Source organism: Felis catus, chromosome A2, assembly GCF_018350175.1.
Source record: "Felis catus isolate Fca126 chromosome A2, F.catus_Fca126_mat1.0, whole genome shotgun sequence".
NCBI classification, from domain to species: Eukaryota; Metazoa; Chordata; class Mammalia; order Carnivora; family Felidae; genus Felis; species Felis catus.
Genome location: NC_058369.1, coordinates 136,976,139 through 136,999,837, shown reverse-complemented (window position 1 = coordinate 136,999,837; position 23,699 = coordinate 136,976,139). Strand labels below are relative to the sequence as shown.

Sequence of the window (23,699 nt, the reverse complement as noted above, 5' to 3'; positions counted from 1 at the left end):
TAGCCTCACTTGTTTATATTAGCTTTTGTTACAAAAGCTTTAGCTGTCAAATCCAAAAAAAGTCACCACCAATTCCAATGTCAAGGAGTTTCTAGACATATATTACCTTTTAGGAATTTTATGATTTCAGTCCTACATTTAATCACCTAATCCACTTTGTTCGGTTTCTGTATATGATGTACGATAAGGTTACAATTTCATTCTTCCGCATGTGGATATTCACTTTTCCCAACACCATTTTTAAAAGGGACTATCCTTTCCCCTTTGTGTATTCTTGGCATCTTTTTCTGTTTAGTTAACCCTACATGGAAGGATTTATTTCTGCATTCTCTATTCCATTCCATTGGTTTATGCATCTATTTGTATGACAGTACCATACTATTTGATTAGTATGGTCTTGAAATATATTCGAAATCAAGAAGTGTGCTACCTGCACACTTCTAGCTCAATATTGCTTTTGTTATTCAAACTCTTTGTCATTCCATTCCATTCCACTTTAGGATTTCTTTTCTTTATTTCTGAGAAAAATGCCATTGGAATTTTGATAGAGATTATGTTGAATCTGTACATCAATTTAAGCAGTAAGGATATTTTAACAACATTCATTCTTCCAATCCATGAACATGGGAGATTTGTGTGTATGTGTGTGTATTATTGGAACATGGGATATATTATTTGTCTCCTGTCATTTTTATCATCAATATTTTATAGTTTTCAGCATACATGTCTTTCACTTTCTCGGTTAAAGTTATTCCAAAGTATTCTATTATTTTAAACATGTTGTAAATGGAATTATTTATTAATTTCTTTTCTGGATAGCTCATCATTAGTGTAAAGAAATGTAACTGTTTTTTATATGTTGATTTTGCATGCTCAAAAAGATTTTTTTTTAATTTGGTAAAGGTTTTTTAAATTCAAAAAGAGAAAACATCCACACTAGAAAAGGCTGAATTTATTCGCTCTGAAGAAATATATTAAAGAAAACGGAAGATTAGAAAAGCAAATCTCAAATACTGATAGAAATAGATGTATCCTCTATAAAAATCTGGACTAACTGGCTGAGTCATTCATATCCATTCAGTATTCAGAGCATGAGATAAAAAGCAGAATATAAAATTTTTTAAATCCCAAGATTTTGTCATTTGAACCTTACTGACTCTATGAATTTGTTGGTTAATTTTAAGTTTTATTTTTATTATTATTATAGTCTTTACAGTTTTCTATATGTAATATGTCATCTGAAAACAGAATGTTACCTCTTCCTTTCCAACTTTGGTGAGTTTTATTTCTTTTTTCCAGCATAATTGCTCTGGCTAAGATTCTGTACTACTACATTAAATAGAAGTGGTAAGACTGGACACTTCTGTCTTGTTCCTGACCTTACAGAAAAAGTTCTCAAGTTTCCACCATTGACAAGTAAGGTGTAATCTATGGGCTTGTCAATATAGAAGTATATTCCTTCTTTACCGCATTTGTTATTTTTTTTCATACAAGAGTGTTAAATTTTGTCAAATATTTTTTTTCTGCAGCTATTGAGATGATCCAAGGACATTTTTTTACTTCATTCTTCCATGTGCTGTGTCACATTTATTGACATGTGGATGTTGAACCATTCTTGCATCCCAGAGATAAATCTGACTCAATTGTGGTGTATGATATTTTTAATGTAAAGTTGAATTTGGTTTCTTAATATTTTGCTAAGGATTTTGCCTCTATGTTCATCAGGAATATTGGCACATAACTTTCTTTTCTTATTATGTTCATGCCTAGCTTTGGTATCAAGGTGATGCTGGCCTGGAAAAATGAGTTTGGTACTGTTCCCTCTTCAATTTTTGGGAAAAATCTCAGAACTGATTATGATTCTTCTTAAATATTTGGTGGACTTGACCTGTGAAACCATGTGATCCTTAACTTTTATTTGGTGGGAAATTTTTGAGTAATAATTTAATCTCCTTTTTATTGTTCAGATTTTTCTGTCTTTATGATTCAGTTTTGGTAGGTTGTATGTTTCTAAGAATTTATCTAATTCTAGGTTATTCAATTTGTTGGTGTGAATTACAATGTTTTATAATGTTAGTTTAATGTCTCTTTTTCATTTTTTATTATCTGATTAATTTTCTCTTATTTTTAAATTCTAGATTAAGATTTGTCAATCTTGTGGGGTTTTTTCACCTCAACTTCCTTGATCTTTTCTTTTTAAAATTTTTTAACGTTTATTTATTTTTGAGACAGAGAGAGACAGAGCATGAACGGGGGAGGGTCAGAGAGAGGGAGACACAGAATCTGAAACAGGCTCCAGGCTCTGAGCTGTCAGCACAGAGCCCGATGTGGGGCTCGAGCTCACGGGCCGTGAGATCATGACCTGAGCCGAAGTCAGACGCTTAACAGACTGAGCCACCCAGGCGCCTCAGATCTTTTCTATTATTCTAATCCCTATTCCATTTATTTCTGGTTCCTTCCTTCTTCTAAGTTTTGACTTAGCTTGTTCTTAATTTTCTAGTTCTTGAGGTGTATAGTTAGGTTGTTTTAAGAACTTTTTTCTTAATGAAGCTGTTTATGACCTCTTAAAACTGTTTATATTGCTCTCTTAAAACTGCTTTTGCTACATCCCATGTGTTTTGGTATGCTGTGTTTTCATTTTAATTAGCCTCAACATAATTTCTTTTAATTTCCTCTTTGACCCCACTGGTTATTTAGGCATGTATTGTTTAATAACTTCATATTTGAGAAATTTCCAATATTTCTCCTGTTACTGATTTCTACTTTCATACCATTATGATCAGAAAAGACACTTGGTATGATTTCAATCTTCCTAAATCTATTAAGACTCACTTTGTGACCTACCATATGTTCTATCCTGGAGGACATTCTGTAAGCACTTGAGAATGTACATTCTGCTCCTATTGGACAGATGTTCTGTAAGTTTATTAGGTCCATTTGGTCCAAAGAGTAGCTAAAGTCAACATTTTCTGATTCACTCTCTGAATAGCTATCCATTGTTGAAATAGGAGTACCGAAGTCCCTTTATATCACTATTTCTTTTGTAGGCAGCATTAAGTTAGATCATTTTTTTAAACACTATCCAGCCACTCTATGCCTTTTGATTGGAGAATTTAATTCATCTATACTTAAGTAATTATTTTTTGAGAGAGAGAGAGAGCAAGCAATCGAGAGAGGGGCAGACAGAAAGGGAGAGAATTCCAAGCAGGCTCCACACCCAGCATGAAATCTGACACACGGCTCAATCCTATGACCATGAGATCATGACTTGATTTGAAATCCAGAGTTGGATGTTCAACCGACTAAGTACCCAGGCACCCTAAAGTAATTGGTTTTAAAAAAAATAATTATTAATAGGCAAGGAGTTAATATTGTCATTTTGTTAACTGATTTTTGTCTGTTTTGTAGTTTCTTTCTTCCTCACTGTTTTTTGGGATTTTATGATTTTCTACACTGATATGCTATATACTTTATCTTTTATGTATCAACTATACATTTTTGGTTTGTTGTTACTATAAGGCTTACATAAAACACCTTATAACTCTATTTTATGCTGGTAACAGCTTAACTTCGTTCATATATGAAAACCCCTCATTTTTACTTCTCCCTCTTACATTTTATGGTTTTGCTGTCACAATTTACATCATTTTGTATGTGTATCCATTTAAAAATTATTGTGGCTACAGTTATTTTTAGTACTTTTGTCTTTTCATCTTTATAGTAGAGTTAAAATTGGTTTACACAAAGTATTCTGAATTTGACTATCACTTATATTTACCAGTGAGTTTTATACCATCATGTTTTTTCATGTTACTAATTAGCATCTTTTTGTGTCAGCTTGAAATACCCCTTTTTGTATTTCTTGTAAAGTAGGTCTAGTGGTGATAAACTGTGTCAGCTTTTATCTCTCCTTCTTTCTGAAATACAACTTTGCTGGGTAATACATTTATTTTTCTTTCAGCCCCTTGAATATATCAACCCATGCTCTCCTAGTCTCCAATGCATCTGCTGAGAAATCTGCTGACAATTTTATACGGGTTCCCTTGTATATGATAAGCCTTTTTTATCTTTGCTGCTTTCAAAATTCTGTCTTTGATTTTTGAGTTTGGTCATAATGTGTCTTGGTAAAGTCTTTGGGTTCAACCTGTTTGAAGACTTTTAATCAAGTATCTAGATTTCTACATCTCTCCCAGATAAGGGAAATGTTCAGCCATTATTTCTTTAAATAAGTTTTCTCTCACTCTTTTGCTTTGGACTCTCCCACAATGCAAACGTTAGCTCCCTTTATGATGTCCTAGAAATTCCACAAGTTTTCTTCATTTTTGTTCTTTTTGTCTTGTTTCTTCTCTAAATAATTTCAAATGATTTCTCTTCAAGTTCACAGATTCTTTCTTCTAATTGCACAAGTTTGTTATTAAAGTTCTTCATTGCATTTGTAATGTTATTCACTGTACTCTTCAGCTACAAAATTCCTGTTTGGTTCCTCACAAACTATACCCTCCATCTATTTTTTTCCAAGGGCCCATTCATCTTTCCCCAAATCCTTTTACTCCCCCCAAAAGGTCAATATTCCCTTCCCCTTTTCCAATTAAGATGGTGTTTAAGTCTGAATTCTAAGCCACCTGAGAGAATTACTCATTTTTCCCTGGATCTCTCCTATGTAAACATGAAGTAAACATGTTAATAAATTTCTATTTGTTTTTCTCTTATTAATCTTTTATTATATGGGTCTCAGCTAAGAACTCAGAAGGGTAGAGGGAAAATTATTTCCCTCCCTTACACTATTAAATCTGTTAAAATGTTTTAAAAAAGAATCCTTAACTTGTTAAAAATGTATAATTAAGTGTAATATTAATTAATATTAATACTAAAGTGTATAATAAATGTATATTCAGAGGTGAAATAACATAATGTCTAAGATTTGTTATGCAAACATAAGAGAAGGAAGTGGGAAAAGGATGAAATAAAATGAACAAAATGTTGACACTCCTCTCCAGTTTTGGGGGCGTTTTTCAGTTACCAGTAATTGGTGTTACTCGGTTCAGGCTCCCTGAAGAGGAAATATAATTGACCGAGCCAAGCTGCCAGCCACTGGCTAGGGTCTGTGGTTTTGCTCTCATTGAGTTTACTCTATACCTACCCTGGGTCCGAAGAGCTGGAAGAAGTGGGTTATAAGGTAAAAAACCTGGCCACCTGGGTCTGTCCCTTCAAAAAGGGTTGAAGATGGAGGGCACTTGCTCAGAGTGGAAGACGCTGGAAGGAGACCCACTAATTAGCATCTCCAGCACTGTCTTCCTCAAAGTGAGAGAATGAGGTTTGAATAGGATCAGGTTTGCATGCTCGAGTTCAACTTCAAAAGCAATAATAGCAAGAATTTTGACTCATTATCTTGGCAGAGCCCCACATCTATTTGTATACCATCTCCTTTGCTCACTGCTCACAAAGAGTGAATGGGGATCAGGAGTTCCTGTCATACCTTTATAGGTGAGCAAGTGGCAAAGTGACTTACCTGAAGCACAGATCCGTTAGCTCTAGGGGAAACAAATAAATTGCATTTCTGTAAATCAACTAGACTCCATCATCAGAGAACTGTATCACATTAAAAGCAATTTTCTGGGGCACCTGGGTGACTCAGTCTATTAAGCATCTGATTTTGCTCAGGCCATGGTCTCACGGTTCGTGAGTTCAAGCCCCACGTCGGGCTCTGTGCTGACAGCACCCAGCCTGGAACCTGCTTCAAATTCCGTGTCTCCCTCTCTCTCTGCCCCTCTCTTGCTCCTTCTTCTGATCCTTGGATGCTGTAATTTCCCATTTCTTTGCTCCCAGGATCTCCCTGTCTTTCAGCTATGCCAGTCATCTCCAAATTCTGGGTAAGAGAAGAAAAATATGGGTTTCATGGGCATCATTCCATACAGTGTGGGAAACCCAAGTAATCACTCATTACACTCTCACTTACCCACATGGGAGAAATTATGGGTAGAGGATGTCTCCCTCGGCACTGATCTGTGGCGGCCTTAGGGTAAAGATATGGGTAAAGTGAAACTGTCCTTCCTACCCTTTTCAGTACATGTATTTTCACATTTTTTGCTTCACTAACATGCTCAAACTTCTCTGCTAGAATCCCAGACTCCCAAAAAGGTATTCTGATCTATGAGTAGTTGTCAAAATCAATGTTCTGTGGAGGGATGACAATAGAAAACTCCTCTTATGCCATCTTGCTGAAGTCATTCCCTTGTTACCCTTCATTTCCCCTTTACCCTCTTTTTTCAGACTTCTCTGCATTTAATTGACCATTTTGTGTGCTAAATTAGCATATATACTGTCCTAGATTATAACGATTTCTTTTTAGCATTTTTAATGGATGTCCTATAGTTTACAATACATATTTTTAATCAATCTAATCTTTCAAGTAGCATTGTACTGCTCTCAATACTGACGTGTATCTTTTATGTAGAACCTTTTATTAGAGTATTTTAATCCCTGTCATTCATTTTATATATCCATATGCAAGAATTAAATATGCTATTATTATTGCTAAAACAAATAATTATGTTTTAGATCAGTGAAGTATAAAAAATATTTTCTTTTACCTTCATTTATTCTCGCTTTTCCCTCTTTTATTAGATCCAAGTTTCTGACCCATATAATTTTCACTCTGCCTGCAGAACTTTTAACATTGCAAGTGAGGTCTGCTAGGAATAGATACTATTCATGTTGCATTCCAGTTTAGAAGGTTTCTATTAACCTGTCTTCAAACTCACTAATTCTTCCCTTGGCTACGTCAGGTCTATTGATGAGTACATCTAAGACAGTCTCATTTTCTGCTACAGAGTTTCTACTTTCTAGTAAATCCTCTGATTCTTCATAAAACTATCCATATTTCTTATCTTGACCATGTGCTTTTTTCCATTTGAGTCCAAAAGATATTAATCATAGCTTTTTAAATTCCCTGCCAGATAATTCCAACCTCTATGTCATGGTTCTCATGCCTAGTTCTCACAACTGCTTTGTGTCTTCAAAAGGGTTTTGTTTTGTTTTCCTTGTTAGTTGTGTGTGTGTCATTTGTTTTGCTTTTTCAGCATGACTTATTTTGTTGTTGTTGAAAGCTGGACCTGCTGTATGGACAACAGGGACCTAAGTTAACCTTTTTCTAAAACTGCTAAAAGGTGTGCAATGTGATGATTTAATATACATACAATGATCACCATAATCAAGTTAATCAATATCCACCACCTCACATAAATACTATTATTTAATGTGAGAATTACAACAGGGCGCCTGGATGGCTCAGTTGGCTAGGCATCTGACTTCGGCTCAGATCATGATCTTATGGGTTGTGAGTTTGAGCCCCACATCAGACTCTGTGCTGACAGCTGGGATCGTGGAGCCTGGAGCCTGCTTCAGATTCTGTCTCCCTCTCTCTGCCCTTCCCCTGCTCGCTCGCTCTCTCTCAAAAATAAACAAACATTAAAAAGGAAAATAATTTACATCAATCCAGGTAGAAGTTAGATTATGTTTATTTTAATGTTTATTGTAGCCTTAGGTTCCAGCAACTTCAAATTCCTGTAGTGTCCTTGTTCTTGTCTCCACTGCTGATATTGGGCTCCCCTTTGTACTCTCAGAAAGAATTTGCTTCTTGCAGCTCTTTCACCTGCAACCCCCCACTATTACATTAGAGTTCTGTAGTGTGGTAGTAAGTTGTGGGTGAAAAAAGCATTCAATAATCACCTATTAAATCTCAGTTTTTCATTGGGCCTATATCTTGAGGTTCTGACCTTCACAAATGTTTGTTCAAAGGTATTGCTTTTATTTTTCCCCAGCCTTGGGTTCTCTTCTATGGCCCCAGCATTCCTGATTTATATTTCTGAAAACCTGACCCCTCTAACTATATTTTTCTTTTTTTCTCCCTTAGATGAGACAAGAAGACTGAAAGGAGCTAAACTGGGAAGGAATTTCCTTGGGATTCATGGTCAAAATTGAGCTGTGGCAGAGTCTTATTTTCTGGAGTAGGGACTTTCTTTCTTATTTTTTCTTTCTTTTGTTTTTTGTTTGTTTTTTATGAAGAAGGTTCTTGATGTATGTTTTAATGGTTACTCTTCCTGACTACCATAACTACTATTTTGGAGACCATAAAGATTTCTGTAGATACCTTTCAAATTCTTAAAAAGCAGTAAGGTCTTCATCTGCTCAATCATCAGCATCACAAAAAAAACTAATAAATTAATGTAAGTTCACACACCAGCTTCATATAAGACTCTGAGCTCCTCAAGTTCAAAAATTTTATTTTATAATCATACCAACACTGAGAACTTATGTTAAATGAATATTTCTCTGAGCTATACTAGTAAATAAGAATCCAGTTTTCTTCATGATGTTTAACAAGGAAATACCCTACATATGGTCATATAAAAATACAGTAGGATACAATAAGAACAAAGAAAACAAAAGCTAAAATACCAAGAAAAGGTTTTACATACTGAATCATCAAAAGGTTCACTTTATGTATTATTAATGTGAACCATATTCTTTATATGGAAATATAGGTCTACTAAAACTACAAAAATTACATAATAATAGATGAAAGTCCAGGTACCTTGAATATTATCACAAAACTAAATCATGTTGAATTTGATCTTCACTAGCACTGCTGTAGATTAATATTATTTATTAAACATGTGACCTATAACATTTTGATTAATAAATATTTTTATGTTCTCCTTGATAAGGTTAGATTATTTCTTAAATTTAATTGCAAAATGAAACACATCATTCATTAAAACTATGTATTATAACCCTGAGGTGGAACAACTTCATACTTTTAATATAGATCTAGAGAAATAACTAATAAATTCAATGTGCAATACAAATAATTGAAGATAATATAATGAACTAAATAGAATGTTTAATTCACTCAATATAAAATAATGCATTGCTAAAATAACCTTGGGCTTATAGATTTGTTATATGCTCTATAACGGAAAGTGCAGTAGTGCCATCTCCTGGAAAATATAATGATCTAGAAGAGGAGGCATAATTTAATATGAGCTCTTTATTTAATAAGTATTTCATATTAACCCAAACAATAAGGAAGGGAAGGAGAGAGAAGCCTGCAGATTTCTAACAGTTATTTTAATATCAATTGAATTTGAGAATACATATTTCACCGTTACAACATTGTCTTTATCCTTTAGAAACTTACATCAACATATATCATTAATTCCTTCGGTGTTATTATTATGAACATGTGTTGAGCTTACAAACATATAAGGTTAATCACCTCAGGTCATGAGATTAAAGCACCTGTCTAAAGTGAGTCAGACCTCTCACTTTGTAGAATCCCATCCCTTTTTTAATCTTATAGCAATTATAAAATATTTTCAAATACAATTGGCCATAAAAGTAATTAGTCATGTGCTGAGAGTCTATGAGTTTATGGAGAATATTTCTCTTTACCTCCATGTCATTCCCAAACCTGAGATTTCTGTTGTTTGAAATGTTTTTTAAATAAAAAGACTTTAATAGCTTCTTTCGAAAGTTATTTTTGTGTATCATATTAGAAAAGTCATTTATCAACACTTGAATCTTCTGTGCTCAATGTTTAATCCACTTCTTCCTATTTTTTTATCAATGGAGTCATTATTCAGAAATTCATTTTATTTTTTACTTCCCTTAATGTCTTCTATAATTTTTGCCATTCTGTACAGAACTTTTTAATCTTTTACATTATCTTAAAAAATATCAAACTACATACACAATAATTCTTTCAAATTTTTATTTAAATTCTAGTTAGTTAACACACATGGTAAAATTGGTTTCAGGGGTAGAATTTAGTGATTTCATCACTTACATATAGCACTCAGTGCTTATCACAAGTGCCCTCCTTAATACCCATCACCCATTTAACCCATCCTCCCACCCCCCTGCCTTCCAGCAACCCTATTTGTTCTCTATAGTTAAGGGTCTTTTCTTGTACAAATTACTATTTATGTTTCACTGTCAGTTTTTTGGATGGTAGGTATATTATTCACATTACTCTTAAGAGTATTACTTTTGGATAAATATCTAGTGATGGAATGGATGGATCATAAGGTAGGAGTATGTTTAGCATAACTGCAAAATCTTACATAGATAAATCAGCAAAACAGACCCTTCTTTTTTCCCTGAACTCTCATTGCCTGTTATGTACATCTAATTTGTGGGAATGATAAAATTCAGTCCTGGGAATTAGTTATGCTTTCTTTATTCTGTAAATCTCTATTAAAAACCATATGAAAACATGGATCTTTTCTTATTTTTCTCTTTTACATCAATGTCATGTCCATTATGAATGTTTAATAAATATGTGTCTCACAAGAAAATAATTTAAATATAGAAGTATTTTCATATATATTAGTTTGGCCTCTCATCCCTCTTAGTGACATGAGGTTCTTACCACTCTACCTCCTGCTGTTTTCAATATTTTCTGTACTGTCTCAGAGGAAAATTCAGTATTGCTTTTAAAGGACATGTGAATGCTAAAAAGTGAAGTCAAGTTGTTTTTCCAATGAAGAGAAATGAGACCCTAACACGTCACCAGAACAATGGAGGTACTAAAATAAATAAACTTAATAGGTGGAAAAATATTTTAAATGCCAATTTTGAAACAACTAATACATAACAGATTTTATTGTGAGATAGAAATGAAGCTAAAAGGGAAGTTCTTACCTGATGCAAATCATCACTGAAACTTCAACATTTATTGTCCTTACTACCTGCTTTGAAGGTCAAGACCACATCCTGACCAATAAGAGATGGTCTGAAAGATAAGAACACATTCACCAAAAATAAGCTTAAATGTGTTTTCACAATTATAAAACACCTTTAAAAAAGTCAATGTACTAATTACAAGTATTTCTGGACATGAATAAGCCAGATATACATCTCAGCAATATTTACAGACACAATCCTTGTATTAAACAAGCAAATGACATATCCAGTATACCAAGAATCTTTCTTTCCTCACCAGATATTGTGAATAGGAATTATCAAACCCCTTTGGAAAATGTACTCTTCATTGTCAACTAGCAATTTTCAGTGTACATGAGTGTTTTAAAAAGTCTTTTGAGGGCAAAGATACTGCCATAAGACACTATGCTCTGAACTATGATACTACAGGACCAAAATCATATTTATTTTATTAATCATTATTAATATTTCATTATTTTAATAATTAAACTTATGTCTAAAATGGATTCATTTCTACTATTTCAAATAGCTCTGTTTGAATCATTTAATGGAGTGATTAAAAAATCTACTGAAAATCATTGCAGTTTATTTTTTATAACACAAGAGAGATGTCAACACCTTTAAAATTATTTTTAAATGGAATATGAGAAACACAATTATTTTCAAATACATAAAAAACATCTCTAACAGGTTTGCCATGTAATTTTTTTAAAAAGTGACTGAAGGTTAGTATCAAAAGTATTTAAATTGAGAAGCCAAAGTTTAATTAAATTTTAATTATTAAATATATATTCCAGATAATGAAATTAATATTAATAAATTAAATATGTATTATCAAAAAACACACAGTTTATGTTAGAGGCCATAATTCCTATGAAAGAGATGAGAAAAAAAGAATTCTATAAATCCAACATTTCAGAGTATTCCTTTAGATTATCGAGGTGAATATAAAAGGCGAATTTCTTTTGGAATATTTAATCAATATTAATGTAACATAACAGTCATTTATATCTTATGGTGAATTAGGTCAAAAACAAATAATCTTACCCTTTATTTATTGTCTATTTTTATTACTTATTATCTCTATATTCATCTATTACTATCTTTTTTCCCTTTATTTATTCTATCAAAATATACATACTCTTTCAAGGCAATGACTTCAGGTAGTTGTCAAAAATATGTATTTGTTCTGGTATTATGGTTAATTTTATATGTGTCAACTTGAATAGCCACAAGTATATCCTACTGATTCTGTTTCTTTTTTTTTTTAAGATTTTTTTTAACATTTATTTATTTTTTGAGACACAGAGAGAGCATGAATGGGGGAGGGGCAGACAGAGAGGGAGACACAGAATCTGATGCAGGCTCCAGACTCTGAACTGTCAGCACAGAGCCCGAGGTGGGGCTCGAACTCATGGACCATGAGATCATGACCTGAGCCAAAGTCGGACACTCAACAGACTGAGCCACCCAGGCACCCCCCTACTGACTCTATCTCTGTGGCTAACCCTAATACACCTGACTTGAAATGTATGCCAACTCATACCTAAATAAAATTGTAAAGCCTTCAAATTCACCTACTATTAAGAGGGCCTCTCTCTTTAGAAACATCAACACCACAGTGATCACCATTTGCTATTTGCATTCAAGCTTAAAAGCAAATCAAATAGCCTAATAGATATCAGTTCAAAGCCTGAGTTGAACGCTTAAGTAATTGTGTAATCTTAACTTCATTATATCACCCTCAAGCCAGTTTCTATATCTATAAAAAGAGGACAGGAACCATTGCTTTTGTGGCTTTATTAAAGGTTATACATTATTTAAGAACCTGAAATCCAATAGTGGTATGATAAATAATATTTTTAAGTTTATTTATTCATTTTCAGAGAGAGCGAGAGAGAGAAGGAGAGAGAGAGAGAGAGAGAGAGAGAGAGAGAGAGAGAGAGAGAGAGAGAGAAAGGGAGAGCATGCACACAGGGGATGGGCAGAGAGTGAGGGAGAGAGAGAGAATTCCAAGCAGGTTCTGTGCTGCCAATGCAGGGCTTGATCTCATGAATCACGAGGTCATGACTTGATCCAATATCAACAGTCACACACTTTAACCAAATGAGCCACACAGACACCCCTAAATAATATATTTTATTCATTAGTTTAATAATAGAATCATTATATTGCCAAAAACCCAAAGTTATTCTATTCCAAAAGGATGGCATTGTTTTTTAATCCACAGATAGTAAATATCATCAGATTTTTATGTAACATAGCCAGAATATATGTTCTAAGGAATTTTTTAATAAAGAATTATTGACACATTGAAAATTATATATATCAGATATTTGTATTCCCTAGATCATACGCCTCTCAAGTAAAATAAAACAATGTTTATAATTTGTTGCTGTAAACAACTTAAAAAATTTTATATTTCCTAATAATGAATCTGTTGACCAAAAGAGCAACAATCAAGTAACTCCATTTAAATATGTGATAATATTCCACAGAAAATATTGTGACTATTATAATTAATCCATTCTTCTACAGTGTCATTGAGAATCTATAATGTTTTCTAAAATTGCTGAATGTTCACTCTTTACATCAAAAGAATTTGCATGATTTATCCATGTGTGCAGTGTCTAATACGGCTTCCTCCTAGATTTTTGTAACTAATTTGAGACTTAAAAGCACAGTTAGAGACTACCTATGTGAACTTCTCTTTGTGCTAAAAGTGTGGTGATACAACAGCACATGTTGCATACACTTTAGACAGTTTCATCCATTTAGCTCTATAAATTAATTGTGTAGCACCCCCTCAGAAACATTATATTGAAGTATTCTGGAAATCTTTAAGGTTTTCTAGATTTTCACATATCTAAATCACACAGGATTTCCAATGTTTCCTGTCATATCTCATTCCCATCTAACTAAAACATAAGTTGGTGGTATATTTTCATCAATCTTTTCTCAACACACTTCAGAATAAGCTGAAACTATTTCTCCATTACTTTCATATGTGAGTTTAGGCAATAAAACATTGACTCTTAGATAATCAGTGATTTTGACCTGTTGGGGTTAGGGTATATTATAAATACAGAGACTTCAAATAAAAATATATAAGTAAGTATGTATGTATGTGCAGATACCTATACACTAATTAAGATATAACTTTGTAAACATCAAGACTAGCATATTCAATTGATCAATGAATGAGAATAACTTAGTATCTCTTAATGTTTACATATAGCAATTATTATATAAACCAAATTTGTTCATTCATTATGTAAATTTTTCTGTGTGCTTAACATGTACAATATACCATAATAGGCACTTTATGTATATAAAGCTTAATAAAGTAATTTCCAGAAACCCATAATATGTAAGAATAAACAGAAATCTTAATAGTAATCAATAACAATCAAAAGACAAAAATTAGATTTGTATCATAAATCAGAATGATTAAGAAAAATTTTCACATAGTCTAATTGTCTCAGAGAATAACAGTGTGCAATAAAATGAGGTCAGAAACCTAGAAGAAAATCAAACAATAGGACCACATTTTTCGAGAACCTTGATAATCCAGTTAAGTCAGGTTCTATAAATCAGGCAATGAAAAAATTTCAAAGGTTTATAAAAACACAAGTGACATGGTCAGTACGGATCTTGCATAAAAATGGAGTATCTTGAGTTCAAAAAGTAGACAAGAGTTGAGACCAAAGAGAAGGAAGTCATTACAGGCTTTTTAAAGTATCTAAATGAGAAGGAGTAAAGGATTAATTCCATAGTGGAGCAATGCAAATCAAGAGAAAAAGATTTGAGAGATGATATGAAGATAGAATTGAGAGGTTTTGGCAACTGATTACCCATTGGCTATCAGCCACATCCTAATTCTGTAAGAAAAAATATAATTGTGAAATACTAAATAGCAAAGCTATTAAAATCCCTACCTTCATTGAAGATACATGTTAGAGCCAAATGTATTCTTGAGGAAGATTATAAAATAATTTTAGGAATGCATTTACTTCATTAGGCTTTATCTACATTTTTATGCAGATGATTCAGTCAAGTGTTCCACACTTCTATCAAGAGTTTCCCAAATGTTTTTCAAACATTTAAAGCTGGACACTTTGCTCATATTTTAAACTCAAGAATCCTGGGGCGCCTGGGTGGCGCAGTCGGTTAAGCGTCCGACTTCAGCCAGGTCACAATCTCGCGGTCCGGGAGTTCGAGCCCCGCGTCAGGCTCTGGTCTGATGGCTCGGAGCCTGGAACCTGTTTCCGATTCTGTGTCTCCCTCTCTCTCTGCCCCTCCCCCATTCATGCTCTGTCTCTCTCTGTCCCAAAAATAAATAAAAACGTTGAAAAAAAAAATAAAAAAAAAATAAACTCAAGAATCCCAAAATTTAGTTTTTCAGCACCCAACAATCTGCTCAGTTGATAATGCTCTCTAGCCCAATGATTTTTTTCACTGTAAATGAAACCATTTACATGTGTGCTTCCCACACGTGAACAAAACCAAGTAACAAAACTTCCAGTCATCAGTGATGAAAACTTGAGTGCTCTCTTAGACTTAACCCTCTACCTTCTCAAGAACTTTTAAGGGGCTGAGATTTTACCCTACTTTTAAGCTAACAGAAGACATGTTTCATGGTAACTTTGATAACAGAGGACAAGACTTCTTGTCATTACTCACATCACAGCAAGCAGCATGAGCTTTATGTCCATTTTGGTCGCCCATGCCCTCCAAATACAACAGAGATGACATGGAGTGACCCAGTTGGTAGCTGTATACACAGTAAATATGTGTCATGGCTGAGCAAGTCCAAACTGAGGAAATCCTAGTGTTTCAAGGAACTATTAGAAAACCTTGCTCTAAATCTGTGTCATGGCTGAGGAATTCCAAACTGAGGAAATCCTAGGAACTATTAGAAATCAAGGAAACTATTAGAAAACCTTGCTCATCTTTGCATATAAAGAAGATACTATCTTCATTATCATGGTCAGGGATCAAATCTTTCCTCTGTCCTGGAGGGGAGAGTATTTCTATTTTCTAAGGTTGCTTGCTTTACAAGCATCATTGTAAAGACAGTCCAGAACAAAAGCCGACCCAAGACATGCAGAAATGTCATGAAGAATTGTTTCCCAACACTACTTATCTGCCATGTCTGGTTTCTAATCCTTTCAATTAGGCTTAAAAAATATAATTTCCTAATTAAGAAGGAAAGGATTAAGGGAAATATGGCAAGAGAAGATGAAGAGGTTCATAGAGAATATCAGCTACATGCTTTTGAATTTTATTCCAGCCTTAAGAATCAGCCTAAATGTGATCTTATATATCCCAACTTAATGATAAAATACCTCTTTGCTTGTTAAAACTTGTGGCTTGGTGAATTGAGTGATATCCAGCTCACTTATGGGCTATTAAGAATGCAGATTTCGTTGGTGTTCTATATATAGGCATTTAGTTTCTACCAGGGCCCAGATATGTACTACTGGCCAAAAGCTTTACATAGAAGTAAACATTGATCATAACTTGCAGGAACATAGTAGCACATTGTAGCACAGTGCTATTAAACAATGAATCCTTAAGACTAATATCCTTGTTCTGATTCCATTCATTGTAGGAGTATTCAAGCCATTCAGTATAGCATGCTTAATACTACTGAATGCACTGGTTTGAGCAACACAAATACCTAATTCACTTTTACATTTCTTATTATAAATGAACAAACTGAAGTCCTGATTTTGTTTCTCTGTTTAGGTTTTTCTGACCTTTGACAGTACATTAGCTTCCTTGAATACAATTACTTCTAAGCACACTAATATTATGGAGTATCTGAATCTTGACACCTGAGAGTCCATATCCGTCAAGTGAAAACTTCGCAAGGTGAACACAACTTACGGACTGAAAGGATGAAAAGTCAGACCTCTCTAGGAGACATACCCCTTGGCCTTACCACAGGTGCTTTTCCTCTCACTGCATGCTGTCTTCAGTATGGAACAACCTTCATTTTGCTGCCTTTTAAGGTTCAGCTTAAGAATAAATCAATTAAATCATCCTTCATATTCAAAGTCAGTATTAACAGCATGACTCTGTATTGGCTTAGCACTTCATGTTTACATCTATTTCTCTGTTTATATTATAGCCAGTTTTAGTTAAGAACTATACCATATTCAGATGCATCATCCAAACAGCATCTTGAAGAGTGCTTTGTTAATAAAAGTATTTTCAAAAACATACGTTGAATCAATAATTCAAGATCCACTATTAAATCTTGACTCATATAAAATTGTAGAGAAACATGAGATCAGGCATGTTCTCATTAATATGTATTATTCTTACCAATAAAAAAGGAAAAAAAAATAAAATACATACTAAATGTATAAATCCCAAACAGGCAACTCATATATGCACAGAAAAAGTTATAAAATATGGAAACCTCAATTTAAGTTTAATTATAAATAATAAAGCACTGCTTTCACCTAAGTATTGGCAAACAGGAAAAAAAGACTCTTAATACCTTGACTGGGGGAAATAGACATGCATGTGAGAAGATATATATACTGTTTGATAAGCATACAATTTACCATAATCTTTCTGGATAGAGATTGCACAATATGTACGAAAAGCATTAAAATATGTATACATAATAATTATACTTCTGTGGGTTTACCTAATTGAATTGAGTACAAAAGTATGTTACTGATTTTCAACACAGCATGCTATATCCTTTTCTCATATAACATTATAGCATGAACATTTTCCATCTCAATAAGATATTCTTCTTACAAATATATTTATTAAAAGCTACATAATACTATTTCATATTGGAATACCATACTTTATTTAGCCACTCAAGTATTGAATATCCAAATTATTTCTGCAATTTTATCATTATAAATAATATTGAAATGGATATCTTTCTTTGCATATTTCTTTAGGCTAGAGTCTTAGAAAAGAATCACTGGGTAAGAGTGAGCGCACTTAAAATACCGATGCATATTTCCATTACATTTCAGTGTTACAAATTAACTTTAAGTGTTACACTTCCATTAGTAGTATGTATGAAACTATCTTACCATGACTTCATTAACATTATACCATTCTTTTAAATGTTTTCTTATTTTTGAAAGAGAGAGAGAGTGTGTGCATGAGAGGGGCAGAGAGAGGGAGACTGACAATCCCAAGCAAACTCAGTGCTGTCAGCGCAGGGCCCAACACAGGGCTCGGACCCACAAACCATGAGATCGTGACCTGAGCCAAAATCAAGAGTTGGTCACTTAACTGGCTGAGCCACGCAAACGCCCCTAGCATTATTATATTTTAAGCACATTTTTAATTCAGCAGACATTTTTAAATCTTACTATTGCTTTTTATTTTCTGTTGTTCATTTTAATCTTTTACTGCATTTGTGGCAAATTTTCATGTATTTATTGGTAATATGTATTTCTATTTTTACAATGTTTCTGTTCATTGTCTTTACGGTGTCTACATTGGTCCTTAAGGGGTTTTGTCTTATTGATTTGTATGAACTTTATATATTAAAAATGTCAACTTTTGAAGCACACTGCTTTATAACTTTATGTAATTGCAACTACATATCTTTTCCTCTTTGAGACAGAAAAAAGGATTCCATATTTTAAAAATACTGTTCACAGATTAAGTATTCATCTATATTGCTGTTTGTTGCTTTACATTCAGTTACTTACTTAATATTAACTTGAAATATACTATTTTCATGAGAGAGGCATGATTCCAAATATTTTTCCAATTTTCCTAATGTCATTTATTTTAAAAACCCTATTCCTTCCATTTCTAGCTAACGTACAACTCTTGTATCAATTTCTTATTCCTCCTTCTATTACAAATTACTTTCCTATACACTTCCATTCTATTGTCAATCTGTCCTTATAAAAGTTCAATAAAATGCCTCATTATTTTCTTCTTTTTAATATTTTATGTATCTGGTAGTATAAACATTTCTTTATTGCACCTCCTTTTCAAAATAGGCACAGAATTCTCTTAATTCTTTAAATAATCACTTTGGCTACAGTCCATAGTATCTCTTGGGAAGGAATATTAACCTAAAATACCATGAAATTCCCAGATGCTATGTTTTTAGGTATGAAAACATAATTCTTCCCTCAGGATCAGTCTTTAAATCAAAAAGCCATCTGTGTCTGGTATGGGAGGTTTGTTTAAAGATACTGTAATGAATAATGTCTGAGGCTGTAGGAAAGGAGATAGAGTGATTTAGAAAAAATTTATCAGGTTGGAGTTAATGTCCCCTCAAGTGCCTCCTACAATAATGAGAGATGAAAGATAAAGTTTCTCAGACAGCAAAATACTAAGGACTAATAGACAGTATATACAATAAGAGTTGTTAATAACAAGGTTTAATAGCCTTCAGTGGACTCTGAAGAGCTGACTTTGCTAGAGGTTTGGAAACACTGGAGTCTTCAAAACTGAGACATATCAAGGGCTTAACTCTAACTACCAACCTTACTCATTCACTAAGCAAGGATCTGCTTCCTGAGATGAGACTAACCTCTTTGGAGAAAAGTGGAGGAAAGAGCTATAAATTCTGTAGACTCATACAAGTGTGAAGACAGCTCACCTCCTAAGGTTAAAGGCATTCTAGCCTGAAGCTCAGAAGTTCACAACTGGATTGAACGTCAATCATGTTTTGTTTTGTTTTGTTTTTGGAAAAATTCTGCTGAGATGAACTATAAAAATAAACACAAATGGGATTTATGATAGTTTTTAGGAGATGCCTTAGGCCAACTTTCAGGATCAATGAATTTGCTTCTGACTTTAATGCTTAGAATGACTCCTTTATATACCTCGGAGAAAATAGCTTGTCTAATGTTATCCTTTTGGAACATAAAGTAAGTGGAATTTTCTCCATCAAAACAAAGTGTTTATTATTAGAATCAAGTTAAAGTTATTGATTCTTCTCCACAAAGTTGTTATAAATCCGAAGATAGTACTGAACTGCATAGGTCACAAAGGACTTCTTTTTTGAAATATCATACATCTATTTCTCCATTGGAGCCTAATTTGTAGAAATAATCTTCAGGTGTCAAGACGCAATGACAGAAGCTATACAATCTATCAAAGTGATAGTAAATGGGAGGGCTTTAGAAGCACCCAAAGGAGAGCAAATCACAAATGCCACAATCTATTTTTACTTGATAAAATATTCCTAAAATCATCTCTTATTAAATAAAAAGAGTATATTTAAAAAATAATTTTAGGAGGATTGAATTAAAATTAAATTCCTTCATATATAATCACTGATGCACATATATATAACCCTCAATACTTTTCAGTTGGTGTATATTAATGTGAAAACCAAATATATTGTTCTAAATATCACATAAGTATACATTTGGTAGGGGATGAACTTCATACTGTTTACATAATAATGAATCACAGGCAAAAGATATCAATGATACATACATAAATCTATCCACTTAGAGGAAATTACTAATACCGCATAATAGAAAACTAGGAAAATCCCAGAATGTCACTCCAAGTGAAATGTATTTATTAACTCTTTCCTTTAATAAGCATAGATTGTGTACCCAGTATGTTCCCAGGTACTGAGCTGGTCATGCGGATAAAAGATGCATATGAAACAGTTTGGGATTTTATTGTGACACAGCTTAAAAAAAAAACTCACAAACCAAGCTAGTTACAGTCAAGTTTACACTACTAAGAACTAAGATTCTTTTTTCAAAAACACTCGGAAAATTTATTTTCTTATAAAAGTAAAGTCTTTCTTGGAAAACTTAAAATCATGGTATTGAAAACTGGTAGTAACACAAAGGGTCACTTCACAGAGGAAGAAATTGAACGCTTACTTGATGGCCTAGAGGTCATGAAACCAGAAAATAGCCAAGCCAGGTCTATAGTTATGTCCTTTCAACTATTCTTTCTGCTGGATCCGAAGGTCCACTCGGTACAGCATACACAGTTGTTTCCCACTATTGCGCAGAGGCTCACTCATGAACCTTTTAGAGGTATGGCGCTAAACTTTTGTTAACACTTAGAATTTAACTTTACTAATATTGAAAAAATATACTGCCATAGTTCAATACAAGTAAGAATAATAAACAAACCAAACTTAATGTAGAAAAGCATGTTAAATGTAGAAGGGGATAAAAATTTCCGTGAATAAAAAAAGTAAACAACAGGTATAGGGGAATCATTTGCAGTCTCTTGTTAGCAGACTTTATCTTGTAAACTAAGTAACAGAATTCTGAGTGGAACATTTTATGCCATCACAATATTTCTACAAGAACAAAAACTAAGGGCAGAAAGAGAATAAGACATTTCCACTATGATATTTAAAAAGTGACCAAAACAGTCCTTCAACCACCATCCATAACTCACCTCCAACCTACATAAAAAGATTATTTAAAATTGACAAAATAAATCAGGGAATTCATAGCCGCAAGGTATCAACCCAAAAAGAATATGGTGGTATTTTCCTTTATCCTACATGAAGAGGATTATTTCCTACCAGACTCAAGTAAGGAGACTCCAAGCAAATTACTCACAGAGGCTGAGGGCCCTACAAGAAGGAACACCTTGCATATTTTTCCTAGGGCATAAGTAAAAATATAAATCTTCATTCCTGGAGATGTGTGAATGCAGGTGGAAGACGAAAACATTCTATAACGGAAAAAAAGAGGCATCATTATGGTAAACTGAATTATTATTATTTGCTTGACAAGGATATATTAATTTCCTGCGAGACAAGTTAACAATATGGAAGATAGCAATGCTGGATCATCTAGAAAGTAACCACTTCTAAATTGTGTCCTATTACAGGCAGAGAAGTGGTAAGAGACACAAGTATATAAAGCTGGAAGCAAGAATGTAAGTCTTCCCCTAAAATTTAGGACTGTACATTGCCTCTGCTTATACTGCACGGTGCAAAGTTCCCCATGGGGAGCATAGGAAGAAATCACTTAGGCCTCACACAAGGAGCCACGTTTAGACATCTATCAGACTGATGGTTGCAGTAGATACCACCTTAACAAGATCTTCACCCTTTTCTGCTAATAGCCAATGCCCAAAACTAAAGGGGGAAATGGAGGGATACACTGGACTGCACGAGATTAATGTTTTCATACAGATCAGACCAGAGATTTTAACAGCTGGAAGTATGTCATAATTATCAAAGTAAGTTATTCTTATAATCCAAGGTCACCAAAACCTTACAGAGTATGTCTGATACCTTGCCAAAAGAAAAGGAATACTTGATATACAAACTTAAGTCTTTTTCTTGCTATTTTTAACGAAAATGAAACTGTTCAATTAATGAGACATACTAATATCTTTACGCAGCTATCAAGATTTTTCCTGACATTTTTATTTTTTTAAGTTTATTTATTTATTTAGAGAAAAAGAGAGCGAGAGAAAGCACACGCAATCTCACGCACACGAGTGGGGGAGGGCAGAAAGAAAAGGAGAGAGAGAGAATCCCAAGCAGGCTCTGTGCTGTTCACTTGGAGCCCAATGTGGGACTTTAACTCACAAACTGCAAGATCATGACCTGAGCTGAAATCAAGAGTCAGACGCTTAACCAACTAAGCATCCCAGGTACCCCTTCCTGGCATATTTAAATATGAAATTTTCTATTATTTGTAGCATAGAAAACCTATGCATATAAGCAAGATTATACAAGCTCTCTGAGAAGAGAGGTATCAAAAAGTTTTCCATTTTCATTTTCAAAACAAGCAGCTAACAATTTAAATGAGTGGCTAGAGCCCAACATGTAGAACCAACAGGCAAGTACAAAATTAGTAGCTCAAAATACCATCACCAAAATGCCATCTCTAGGCTGCTAAAATTTTTATTGAATTCCTGTTTACATCCTTGTTATGCTCATGTTTTCCTTTCTAGCAGTACTCTTGAAAATGTCCAAAAAACAATAAATTTATCAAACTCTTAAGGTACAAAAACACAATTTTATTCTAAATACTAGAACAAAAAATATTATAATTTACAAGAGGATCAAGTCCTAAAATACTTACAAAATATGTGTGAAAGACCTCTACACTAATAAAGTAGATTTTATTTTCCTAAATGAATGCAATAATGTATCTGACACCAAATAATGTTTCCTTCCACCAAAAGAGAATCTGTGCTTCCTTCCTACAGCAGTGAAATTTCCTAATCGATTATGACAAAACTTCTCTAATAGAATATGATAAAAATGATAGCATGGGACTTTCATAGATAGGTCATAAAAAGGCATCAACTTTGACCTAGCTCTCACTTGAAACTCAGCCACAAGTTAGTGAGGAATCCCACAGTACAGACAGGATGTGTGCCAGTGCTCTGGCTGACAGCCACAGATGACATCAAGGTGACTGCTAGTACCAACTGCAAGATCTATAGTGATGAGCCTTCAAATGATTCCATCCTCCTGCCTTTGAGATACCACGGCTCATACTGAGTGGAATACTGATAAACTCTCCCCTCTAAGCCTTGCTCAAATTGCACATTCATGAACAAAATAAAGGCTGCTTTAAAACTTCAAACTCTGAGGTTACTTTTTATACAGCATTAGAATAAGTGAACAATCTGAACAATTGAAAAATATACATTGATAAGACAAAGGAAGGGTTCTAAATAATTTGAAAAGACAATATTCATAAAATTGAAGTTTTGATTGTGGCTAATAGATTAATTATTCTGAAAATTACTATATAGATTTAATGCTATCCCAATCAAAATTTCAGCAATTTTTGGGAGGATGTCTAGGTGGCTTAGTCAGTTAGGCGTCTGACTCTTCATTTCAGCTCAGGTCATGATCCCAGGGTCGTGGGATACATACAGCCCTGCATCAGGGTCCACAGGAGTGTGGAGTCTGCTTAAGATTCGTATTTCTCTCTCTCTCTCTCTCTCTCTCTCTCTCTCTCTCTCTCTCTCTCTCCCCCCCCCCCCACTCTGCCCCTCCTCTTGCT

General features: G+C 33.7%; 1 long non-coding RNA gene across 1 annotated transcript in view; it reads right to left on the bottom strand.

Moving 5' to 3' along the window:
• Positions 1-23,699, bottom strand: part of LOC123383996 — a 487,862-nt gene that overhangs the window by 361,794 nt on the left and 102,369 nt on the right. The window contains exon 2 of the long non-coding RNA XR_006594469.1: positions 10,705-10,795. This is a non-coding gene — a long non-coding RNA (uncharacterized LOC123383996). The remainder of the gene's footprint in view (positions 1-10,704; positions 10,796-23,699) is intronic.